The sequence below is a fragment of the Dendrobates tinctorius genome, unplaced genomic scaffold (assembly GCF_039654945.1).
Source record: "Dendrobates tinctorius isolate UK_male_01 unplaced genomic scaffold, ASM3965494v1 ptg000104l, whole genome shotgun sequence".
Lineage (NCBI taxonomy): Eukaryota > Metazoa > Chordata > Amphibia > Anura > Dendrobatidae > Dendrobates > Dendrobates tinctorius.
In genome coordinates, this window is record NW_027361772.1 from 18,287,361 (window position 1) to 18,299,544 (window position 12,184).

The 12,184-nt window shown below is 45.9% G+C and overlaps 1 protein-coding gene across 5 annotated transcripts in view; it reads right to left on the reverse strand.

Annotated features, from left to right (window-relative positions):
- LOC141100392 (RING finger protein 112-like) overlaps positions 1–12,184 on the reverse strand; it is a 235,905-nt gene that overhangs the window by 191,592 nt on the left and 32,129 nt on the right. The gene's annotated exons all lie outside the window — the stretch shown is intronic.

Genomic DNA, 12,184 nt, shown 5'->3' on the forward strand with positions numbered 1-12,184 from the left:
TGGGTAACTTGGCTCCAGGGACTATATTAATGGCACAATCAAAGGGTCTATGTGGTGGTAGCGCCTCAGCCTCACTTTCAGAATATACGTCTTCAAAATCTCTCAGGTACTCCGGAATACCTTCCAGATCGACAGACGACACTGACACAGATTTTACTGGGGTGACAAGAGTTGTCAAGTTACAACATAGACCGTTAACCATACAACCCCACTGAATGATCTCCCCCGTGACCCAGTCAATAGTAGGATTGTGACGTTGAAGCCAAGCATACCCAGTACCAGTCCAGCCGGCAGATTATTTAGAACAAAACACCTTAATTTTTCCACGTGAGTGGAACCCACTTTCAGCGAAAAGGTATCAGTCATGAAACAAATTCCCTCCGGGGTGATAGGAGAAGAATCAATTGCCACAATTTTAACAGGATCTTTTAACCTGATTGTCCCTATCTTATGAAAAGTCACAACTTTGGCATCGATCAGATTAATAGAAGAACCACAGTCAACAAAGGCGGTAGTCCCAACCGGACCGCCTGTAAGTTTTAGTTCCACCGGAAGCAGAATTTTAGTAAGTGAGGAAAAGGGTACCTGAGAGTCTGGGCAACCTCCTTGATTGTTACCCAGACTCAGTCGTTTTCCTGATGGCTTCACTGAAGAAGGGCAAGAAGGACAGTTCCTTCTCCAATGTCCAGCGGATCCACAGTAAAAGCACAATTGGTTGTTTCTACAGCCTCTCCTCTCTTTTTCCTCCACTGACGTGGCACCAACCTCCATGGGCTCAGGACTAGATGCAGAGTCTCTCAGATTGGAGAATAAAGGGGTCTCCTGCAGCATGACCCCTCCTGCCCGCAGCCTACGGTCCATGCGGACAGCCTGGATCATAGCGTCCTCCAAAGAATCCGGTGGAGGATGAAGGGCTAGGGCATCTTTCAAACGTTCGGACAGGCCTCTACAGAACAAACCCCGGAGGGCAGCATCATCCCAGGAGACCTCCGCTGCCCAGCGTCTGAACTCACAGCAGAACCATACAGCAGAGTGCCTCCCCTGTGTCACACTCATCAACATATCCTCTGCCAGATGCACTCTATCAGGCTCATCATAAATGTGCCCCAGGGCCTCAAAGAACAAATTCACAAACATACGTTCAGGAGCAGAGGAAGAGAGAGAGAAAGCCCATGCCTGTGGAGCCCCCCGAAGTAGGGAAATGACGACCCCCACCCTCTGGAACTCATCCCCGGAGGAGCGGGGTCTCAGAGAAAAAAAAAGCTTGCATCTGTCAGGAACACCACACTACAATCGCTCACTGAGTCAGTGCACATGTCCCGAGTACAAAAACAGTGCTCAAAGATACCTGTGGAGCAGGGCAGCAGCGGTGACAATGCGAGCTTCAAACTATCAGGACCTGAAGAACATGACTGCTGGGGGCGTGGCCTAAGCTCCACAGAGCTAGGAGCTGCAGGGAAACTCCTAAAAAGGTAACTACGGGACAGGTTACCAAGGGGCATAGACAGGGGCGGAAACCAGATCAAGCCGGGGTGAATGCACGGGATAGCAGGACAGTACCAAAGGGTTAGACAGAGCGGATAGTCAGGATGTAGCAATAGATCAAAAAACCAGAACGGGCAATAGACGGTACAATAGGGGCAAACGGTAGCGGAGTAACAATAGCCAAGCCGGGAGGTCAGAACCAGAGAAGACAATGGTACCTAAAATGTGAGATGGAGTTCAGAGCAAGGGGACAGGCCGGGTCATACACGGGACTCAAACAAGCAATGCAGTACACGCACACCAGGGGGGGTCGGTCAGACACACAGCCAGAATAACAGTATAGCTGACAGAGAATGGTAGTCTGGAGTGAGTATAAATACCCCTCCCAGATCCAAAGAGAGGCCGGCAAAAGTTAACCCTGTGAGAACAAGACATTAACCATGTCCTAACCATGACAGTACCCCCCTCTTAATGGGGGGCCACTGGACCCCCAGGTTTCTCAGGGTATCTGGCATGAAAAGCCCGCACCAGTCGATCAGCGTGCACCGAACTGGCCGGAACCCACGACCGATCCTCAACAGAATATCCCTTCCAATGGATAAGGTACTGAAGTCTCCGGCGCACCCACCGCGAATCAACGATGCGCCCTACCTCATACTCCAGTTGACCCTCTACCAACACTGGTGGAGCCACAGATGAGGGATCTTCTCTAACTGTCCCCACAGGTTTTAATAGGGACCTGTGGAAGACGTTAGAGATTTTGAAGGAGGTGGGCAACTGTAATCTGTATGCCACCGGGTTGATCACCTCTACAATCTTGTATGGGCCAATAAATTTGGGGCCCAACTTCATAGAGGGTATTTTAAGTTTGATGTTACGGGTGGACAGACTTTTTCTCCCACTGTCAATGCAGGAACCACCCCCTTCCTCCTGTCTGCAAAATGTTCGAACTTCTTCTGGGCTTTGGAGATGTTCCCCTGCACCTCCTTCCAGAGGGTTTTTAATTGTTGCACCATCCCCTCGGCACCAGGGCATTCCGAATCCATACGGGAAAATTCCCCAAACTGCGGAACAAACCCATAATTGACCTGAAAGGGAGATTTTCCGGTAGACTGATAAATCCGACAGTTGAATGCAAATTCTGCCATGGGTAATACCTCACACCAGTCTTCCTGTCTGGAGGAGGCCAGGCATCTCAGAATGTGCTCCAATGACTGGTTGGTGCGTTCAGTTTGTCCGTTGGATTCTGGGTGATAGGCACAGAATGACAACGTGACCCCCAACTTCATACAAAACGCTCTCCAAAACCTGGCCACAAATTGCACACCCCTGTCCAACACCACGTTCACAGGCACTCCATGCAGTCGAACAATGTGCTGTATAAACAAGCGGGCCAAGGTTTCAGCAGATGGTAATGCAGGTAATGGCACAAAGTGGGCTTGCTTAGAAAATCTATCAACCACTATCCACACCACTGAGTTGCCCTTGGAAGGTGGAAGATTAGTGATAAAGTCCATGGACAGGTGTGTCCATGGTTTATCCGGAATTGGCAAAGGCACCAATTTCCCGGCCGGCCGGACCTGAGAGCTTTTGGAGCGCGCGCACACCCCACAAGTATTCACAAACCTTTTAATATCAGTACCCATAGAGGGCCACCAAAAACCCCTAGCTACTGCCCCCGGGTAGCTGCAATACCAGGGTGTGCACTTAACACAGAATCATGAAATTCTTGAAGGAGTGTGGGACGGAATTGTTCGGGTACAAACAATTTACCGGGTGGTTTATTCCTGGGAGCTTGTGCTTCCAGAATCTCTCTCTGTAACTCAGAGGAGATTTCGGCTACAACCACTTCCGGTTGAAGAATGGAGGAAGGAGGTTCTGGAGGGGACACAGAATCAAAACTTCGGGATAAGGCATCCGCCTTTACATTTTTAGACCCTGGTCGGAACGTGATGGTAAAATGAAATCGAGAAAAAAAAGTGCCCACCGAGCCTGTCTGGGGGTCAGTCTCTTAGCAGACTCCATATAGGCCAGGTTTTTATGATCAGTGATGACCGTAATGGGATGAGCGGCCCCTCCAAAAAATGCCTCCATTCTTCGAAGGCCCATTTAACTGCTAACAATTCCCTGTTACCGACATCAGTTTCTCTTGGCCGAAGAGAACTTCTTAGAGAAAAAGGCACAGGGTTTGAGGTTAGTCAGGGTAGAGGAGCCCTGTGACAATACTGCCCCCACCCCATCTCCGAAGCGTCGACCTTGACGATAAAAGGTCTTGACGAATCGGGTTGTACCAACACAGGGGCTGTAGTAAAACACTTTTTTAATGCCAGGAAGGAATTTTTTGCGGCCACGGACCAATTTTTTACATCTGCCCCTTTAAGAGTGAGGTCCGTCAAGGGTTTCACCACCTGCGAGAACCCTTTAATGAACTTCCTATAATAATTAGCAAAGCCCAGAAATCGCTGCAACCCCTTCAGGTCATGAGGCTGCACCCAATCTGTAATGGCCTGAACCTTCCCTGGATCCATGTGGAATCCCTCCCCGGACACAATTACACCCAGAAAAGATAGTTCTTGCATAAAAAATGAGCACTTCTCCAGCTTAGCATACAAATGGTTCTCCCGGAGTCTCATAAGAACCGTACGCAGATGGTGCAAGTGTGACTGCCTGTCCTCAGAGTAAATCAAGATGTCACCCAGGTAAATGACTACGTAACGTCCAATCAAGTCAGAAAAAACAACATTAATAAAGTTCTGAAAAACCGCAGGAGCGTTAGTGAGGCCGAAGGGCATAACCAGGTTTTCAAACAGCCCCTCAGTTGTCAGGAATGCTGTTTTCCATTCGTCCCCCTCCCGGATCATTATAAGGTTATAAGCCCCTCATAGAGCGAGCTTAGAAAACCATTTGGCCCCCGTGAGTTGATTGCATAGATCAGGAATCAACTGGAGAGGGTACGTGTTCTTAACAGTAATTTTGTTCAGTTCTCGAAAGTCGAGGCACGGTCGCAACCTACCTTCTTTTTTCTTTACAAAGAAAAACCCCACTGCCATGGGTGAGACCGAGGGCCGAATATGCCCCTTGCGAAGGCTTTCTTTAATGTACTCTTTCATAGCTTGGTGCTCAGGCCCGGACAAATTAAACAAACGAGCCTTGGGTAATTTGGCTCCAGGTACTAAATCGATAGCACAATCATATGGTCTATGTGGTGGGAGCACCTCAACCTCGCTTTCGGAAAACACATCTTTAACGTCTCTCAGGTACTCCGGAATACCCTCCAGACCGACAGATGACACAGATACAGATTTTATCGGATTGACAAAAGGAACCGGGTTACAACACAGACCAATATCATTACATCTCCATCGGGTGATCTCCCCCTTCACCCAATCAATAAGAGGATTGTGGCGTTGCAACCAGGGCATTCCCAATACCAGTCCTGCAGGCAGATTATTCATAATGAAACAACTTAAATTTTCCACATGAGTGGAACCAACTTTCATAGAAAAAACTTCAGACATAAAACAAATTCCATCCCGGGTAAGAGGGGATGAATCCACAGCCACAATTTTAACAGGGTCTTTTAACCTGACTGTCCCTATCTTATTAAGAGTCACAACTTGGGCATCAATCAGATTAATGGAGGAATCACAGTCGACAAAGGCGGTGGTCATAACAGTACCGCCAGCAAGCTCCAATTCAACCTGGAGCACCATTTTTATACGTGAGAAAAAATGTACCTGGGAGTCTGGACAACCTCCTCGGTTGTTGCCCAGACTCAGTCGTTTCTCTGATGGTTTCTCTGAAGAAGGGCAGGAGGGGCAATTCCTTTTCCAATGTCCAGAGGCTCCAAAGTAAAAGCATAGAAGGTTGTCTCCAAGGTCCCTTCTTTCTCCTTAACCGAGACTGACCCAACCTCCATGGGCTCAGATACAGGTGCAGTGTCACACAATTTGGGGTACAAGGGAGACTCTTGTTGCATCATTCCTCTAGCACGGAGTCTCCGGTCCATACGGACCGCCTGCATCATGGCGTCCTCCAGGGTATCAGGAGGCGGATGTAATGCCAGAGCGTCCTGCAGATGGTCAGAAAAGCCCCTGCGAAACAACCCTTTCAGGGCGGTGTCATTCCAGGATACTTCAGACGTCCAACGTCTAAACTCTGAGCAGAACCATTCAGCAGAGTGCCTCCCCTGTGTCACACTCATCACCATATCCTCTGTCAGACACACTATCAGGCTCATCATAAATGTGCCCCAGAGCCTCAAAGAACAAATTCACAGACATACGTTCAGGAGCAGAGGAAGAGAGAGAGAAAGCCCATGCCTGTGGAGCCCCCCGAAGTAGGGAAATAATGACCCCCACCCTCTGGAACTCATCCCCGGAGGAGCGGGGCTTTAGACGAAAAAAAAAGCTTGCATCCTTCTCTGAAAGACCTGAACTCCTTTTTATCCCCTGAGAAAAGGTCTGGCAATTTGACCGGAGATTCGGGGGACACTAATGACACATCTCTACCCCCAGAACTAGAAGCCCCAGCAGCAACAGCCCCCTGCAGTAACCACCATCTGTTGCTGGGTATGGGCCATCGTGCGATGTTCCACATTGAGTTTATGGAACATTTGGGTCAGGTGCTTGACCTGATCAGCCAAAGCTTGTATGGGATCCATGAGGATAACACACTTTTTTTTTTTCCCTCAGAGAAAAAAAAAACTGAAACGGTCAGCTATAATGTCAGGAACACCGCACTACACTCGCTCTCTGAGCCAGTGGACATGTCCTGAGTACAAAAACAGTGCTGAAAGATACCTGTGGAGCAGGGCAGCAGCGGTGACAATGCGAGCTTCAAACCATCAGGACCTGAAGCACATGACTGCTGGGGGTGTGGCCTAAGCTCCACAGAGCTAGGAGCTGCAGGGAAACTCCTAAAAAGGTAACTACGGGACAGGTTACCAAGGGGCATAGACAGGGGCGGAAACCAGATCAAGCCGGGGTCAATGCACGAGATAGCAGGACAGTATAAAAGGGTTAGACAGAGCGAATAGTCAGGACGTAGCAATAGATCAGAAAACCAGAACGGGCAATAGACGGTACAATAGGGGCAAACAGTAGCGGAGTAACAATAGCCAAGCCGGGAGGTCAGAACCAGAGAAGACAATAGTACCTAAAACGTGAGACGGAGTTCAGAGCAAGGGTACAGGCCGGATCATACACGGGACTCAAACAAGCAATGCAGTACACGCACACCAGGGGGGTCGGTCAGACACACAGCCAGAATAACAGTATAGCTGACAGAGAATGGTAGTCTGGAGTGAGTATAAATACCCCTCCCAGATCCAAAGAGAGGCCGGCAACCCTGTGACAACAGGACATTAACCATGTCCTAACCATGACAGCATCCTTCTCTGAACGACCTGAACTCCCTTTTATCCCCTGAGAAAGGGTCTGGCAATTTGACCGGAGATTCAGGGGATGCCAATGACACATCTCTATCCCCAGCACTAGAAGCCCCTGCAGCGACAGCCCCCTGCACAGTATCCACCAACTGTTGCTGGGTATGGGTCATCGTGCGCTGTTCCACATTAAGTTTGTGGAACATTTGGGTCAGGTGCTTGACCTGATCAGCCAAAGCTTGTATGGGATCCATGAGGATAACACACTTTTTTTTTTTTTCTTCAGAGGAAAAAAAACCAAACTGAAATGGTCAGCTATAATGTCAGGAACACCGCAATGTACTTGTTCACTGAGCCAGTGCACATGTCCTGAGTACAAAGACTGTGCACAAAGATACCTGCGGAGCGGGGTCTCAGTGGTGACGATGCATCCAAGCTCACAGGACCTGGAGCACGTGACTGCTGGGGGCATGGCCTCAGCTCCACAGAGCCAGGAGCTGCAGGGAAACTCCTAGTAAGGTAACTACAGGGCAATGTTACCAAGGGGCATAGACAGAGACAGAAACCAGATCAAGCCGGGTCAAAGCATGAGATAGCAATACAGTACCAAAGGGTTAGACAGAATGGATAGTCAGGACATAGCAATAGATCAGAAAACCAGAACGGGCAATAGACGGTATAATAGGGACAAACTGTAACGGAGTAACGATAGCCAATAGTACCAAAACGAGAGACGGAGTACAGAGTGAGGGAATAGGCCGGGTCATACACGGGAGGCAAACAAGCAACGCAGAATACATGCACACCAGGGGTCAGACACACCAGAACAACAGTATAGCTGACAGAGAACCCAGGTAAAGAGTGAGTATAAATACCCCTCCCAGATCCAGAAAGAGGCCACGAACACTTAACCCTGTGAGTGCAGGGCAAGAGCGCAGGCCTGTTCAAACCATGACACATGCATACTTGAGAATCTTCAATGTCTTGATCATCGTGTTCATTATATTGCACTAAGCACTTTAGTATGCACTATATGGTCTGTAATAGACGTTTTACTTTGATGTTACTGTTTCCTGTGCTTTACTAATACTTTACCTGCCAACCTGTGGTGCCATCTTTTTTCTTGGCTCTAACCATCAATCACCTGTCCATTTAAATTTTTAATATTTTGTTATTTAACCCCTTTATCCCCAAGGGTGGATTGCACGTTAATGACCGGGCCAATTTTTACAATTCTGACCACTGTCCCTTTATGAGGTAATAACTCTGGAACTCTTTCATGGATCCTGGTGATTCTGACATTGTTTTCTTGTGACATGTTGTACTTCATGATAATGGTAAAAATTCTTTCATATATCTTGCGTTTATTTGTGAAAAAACGGAAATTTGGTGAAAATTTTGACAATTTTGCAATTTTCCAACTTTGAATTTTTATGCCCTTAAATCACAGAGATATGGCACACAAAAAACTTAATAAGTAACATTTCCCACATGTTTACTTTACATCAGCACAATATTGGAACCACAATTAATTTTTTGTTAGGAAGTTATAAGGGTTAAAAGTTGACCAGCGATTTCTCATTTTTACAACACCATTTTATTTTTAGGGACCACATCACATTTGAATTCACTTTGATGGGTCTATATGATAGAAAATACCCAAAAGTGACACCATTCTAAAAACTGCACCCCTCAAGGTGCTCAAAACCACATTCAAGAAGTTTATTAACCCTTCAGGTGCTTCACAGGAATTTTTTGAATGTTTAAAAAAAACGAACATTTAACTTTTTTCACACAAAAAATTACTTCAGGTCCAATGTTTTTTATTTTACCAAGGGTAAGGCCGGAGTCACACTAGCGATTAAATCGGATGAATGCAATGCGATAAAAAAAAAAAATCGCATTGCATTCGTTCCAATGTTATTCTATGGTGCTGCTCCCATCATGCGTTTTTTTATCGGATCCGTTCCTCAGACCGAGACAATCGCAGCATGCTGCGATTGTCACCGATTTTCGGATCGGACTCGCCAATGGAAGTCTATGGGGGCGAGGAAAAATTGGATTACAAACGGACCAGATGTGTGACTTGCAATAAAATCGCACCCGGTGTCCTTTACAAAAAGCCGGCAATTCTTTTAACAATACAGTAAAATCACACTGACCGGTTAAATAAAGAAACGAAAGAATAGATATAGACACATAGAATACACATATATATATAAAATTGCGGGGACTCCCGCTGACGTCACTGAGGCTGCAGGGAGTCCCCGTAAATTTTAACAACGAATTAACCCCTTAAATTAACCCCTACAACTCCAAAATTTTACCCACAAACCCTCATCTAATTACTAGTGATAGACATCTAAAAAAAAACATGAAATGAAATGGTTAACTGTATGCAAACCATGTGTCATTTCATGTCGGGTAGGAGAATGACTTTACAAAAGCCGGCAAATGTTTCAGCGGCTATTCTGCTATGAAGAACTGTATGAATTAAAAATATATACAGTTGTGGCCAAAAGTATTGACACCCCTGCAATTCTGTCAGATAATACTCAGTTTCTTCCTGAAAATGATTGCAAACACAAATTCTTTGGTATTATTATCTTCATTTAATTTGTCTTAAATGAAAAAACACAAAAGAGAATGAAGCAAAAAGTAAAACATTGATCATTTCACACGAAACTCCAAAAATGGGCCAGACAAAAGTATTGGCACCCTCAGTCTAATACTTGGTTGCACAACCTTTAGCCAAAATAACTGCGACCAACCGCTTCCGGTAACCATCAATGAGTTTCTTGCAATGCTCTGCTGGAATTTTAGACCATTCTTCTTTGGCAAACTGCTCCTGGTCCCTGATATTTGAAGGGTGCCTTCTCCAAACTGCCATTTTTAGATCTCTCCACAGGTGTTCTATGGGATTCAGGTCTGGACTCATTGCTGGCCACCTTAGAAGTCTCCAGTGCTTTCTCTCAAACCATTTTCTAGTGCTTTTTGAAGTGTTTTGGGTCATTGTCCTGCTGGAAGACCCATGACCTCTGAGGGAGACCCAGCTTTCTCACCCTGGGCCCTACATTATGCTGCAAAATTTGTTGGTAGTCTTCTGACTTCATAATGCCATGCACACGGTCAAGCAGTCCAGTGCCAGAGGCAGCAAAGCAACCCCAAAACATCAGGGAACCTCTGCCATGTGTGACTGTAGGGACCATGTTCTTTTCTTTGAATGCCTCTTTTTTTCTCCTGTAAACTCTATGTTGATGCCTTTGCCCAAAAAGCTCTACTTTTGTCTCATCTGACCAGAGAACATTCTTCCCAAACGTTTTAGGCTTTTTCAGGTAAGTTTTGGCAAACTCCAGCCTGGCTTTTTTTATGTCTCGGGGTAAGAAGTGGGATCTTCCTGGGTCTCCTACCATACAGTCCCTTTTCATTCAGACGCCGACGGATAGTACGGGTTGACACTGTTGTACCCTGGGACTGCAGGGTAGCTTGAACTTGTTTGGATGCTAATCGAGGTTTTTTATCCAACATCCGCACAATCTTGCGTTGAAATCTCTTGTCAATTTTTCTTTTCCGTCCACATCTAGGGAGGTTAGCCACAGTGCCATGGGCTTTAAACTTCTTGATGACACTGCGCACGGTAGACACAGGAACATTCAGGTCTTTGGAGATGGACTTGTAGCCTTGAGATTGCTCATGCTTCCTCACAATTTGGTTTCTCAAGTCCTCAGACAGTTCTTTGGTCTTCTTTCTTTTCTCCATGCTCAATGTGGTGCACACAAGGACACAGGACAGAGGTTGAGTCAACTTTAATCCATGTCAACTGGCTGCAAGTCTGATTTAGTTATTGCCAATACCTGTTAGGTGCCACAGGTAAGTTACAGGTGCTGTTAATTACACAAATTAGAGAAGCATCACATGATTTTTCAGACAGTGCCAATACTTTTGTCCACCCTCTTTTTTATGTTTGGTGTGGAATTATATCCAATTTGGCTTTAGGACAATTCTTTTTGTGTTTTTTCTTTTAAGACAAATTAAATGAAGATAATAATACCAAAGAATTTGTGTTTGCAATCATTTTCAGGAAGAAACTGAGTATTATCTGACAAAATTGCAAGGGTGTCAATACTTTTGGCCACAACTGTATATAAATGTGTCTCTATGACAGGTATATATATATGTATTCTATGTGTCTATATCTATTTTTTCGTTTGTGTTTGAAAACCTGTCATTGGGCTCCATTATATGTCCATTTTGCTAGCCTGCGAGAAAATCTCGGCAGACGGATGTTAAACGGATGCTTAGATGCGGTTAAAATTGCATCATCACACGAAATTCGGCTGACAGACGGATCCCTGGTGAAGAAACCTTTGTGTGATTTCGGTCCGTCAAAATTGGACCGATTTTTTTATCGTTTAGTGTGACTCCAGCCTAACAGAAAAAAATTGGACTGCAAAAGTTATTGTCCTGAGTACGCTGATACCTGATAGGTGGGGGGAACCACTGTTTCGGTGCATAGCAGAGCTCAGAAGGGAAGGAGCGCCGTTTGACTTTTTCAATGCAAAATTGGCTGGAATTGAGATCGGGCGCCATGTCACGTTTGGATAGCCCCTGATGTGTCTAAACAGTGGAAACTCCCCACAAGTGACCCCATTTTGGAAACTAGACCCCCCAAGGAACTTATCTAGATATGTGGTGAGAACTTTGAACCCCCAAGGGCTTCACAGAAGTTAATAACGTCCATCCGTACAATTAAAAAATTATATTTTTTCCACAAAAATGATCTTTTCACCCCCAATTTTTATGTTCCCAAGGGAAACAGGACCCCAAAAGTTATTGTGCAATTTGTTCTGAGTACGCTGATACCCCATATGTGGGGGTAAACCACTATTTGGGCGCATGGCAGAGCTCGGAAGGGAAGCAGCGCCATTTGACTCTTTTGGCTGGAATTGAGATCGGATGCCATGTTGCATTTGGAGATCCCCTGATGTGCCTAAGCAGTGGAAACCCCCCCACCAATGACACCATTTTGGAAACTAGACCCCCCCAACGAACTTATCTAGATGTGTGGTGAGAACTTTGAACCCCCATAGGCTTCACATAAGTTTATAGCGTACAACCGTAAAATTAAAAAAACACATTTTTTCCACAAAAATGATCTTTTCACCCCAATTATTATTTTCCCAAGGGTAACAGGACCACAAAAGTTATTCTACAATATGTCCTGAGTACGCTGATACCCCACATGTGGGGGTAAACCACTATTTGGGTGCATGGCAGAGATTGGAAGGGAAGCAGCGCCATTTGACTTTTTTG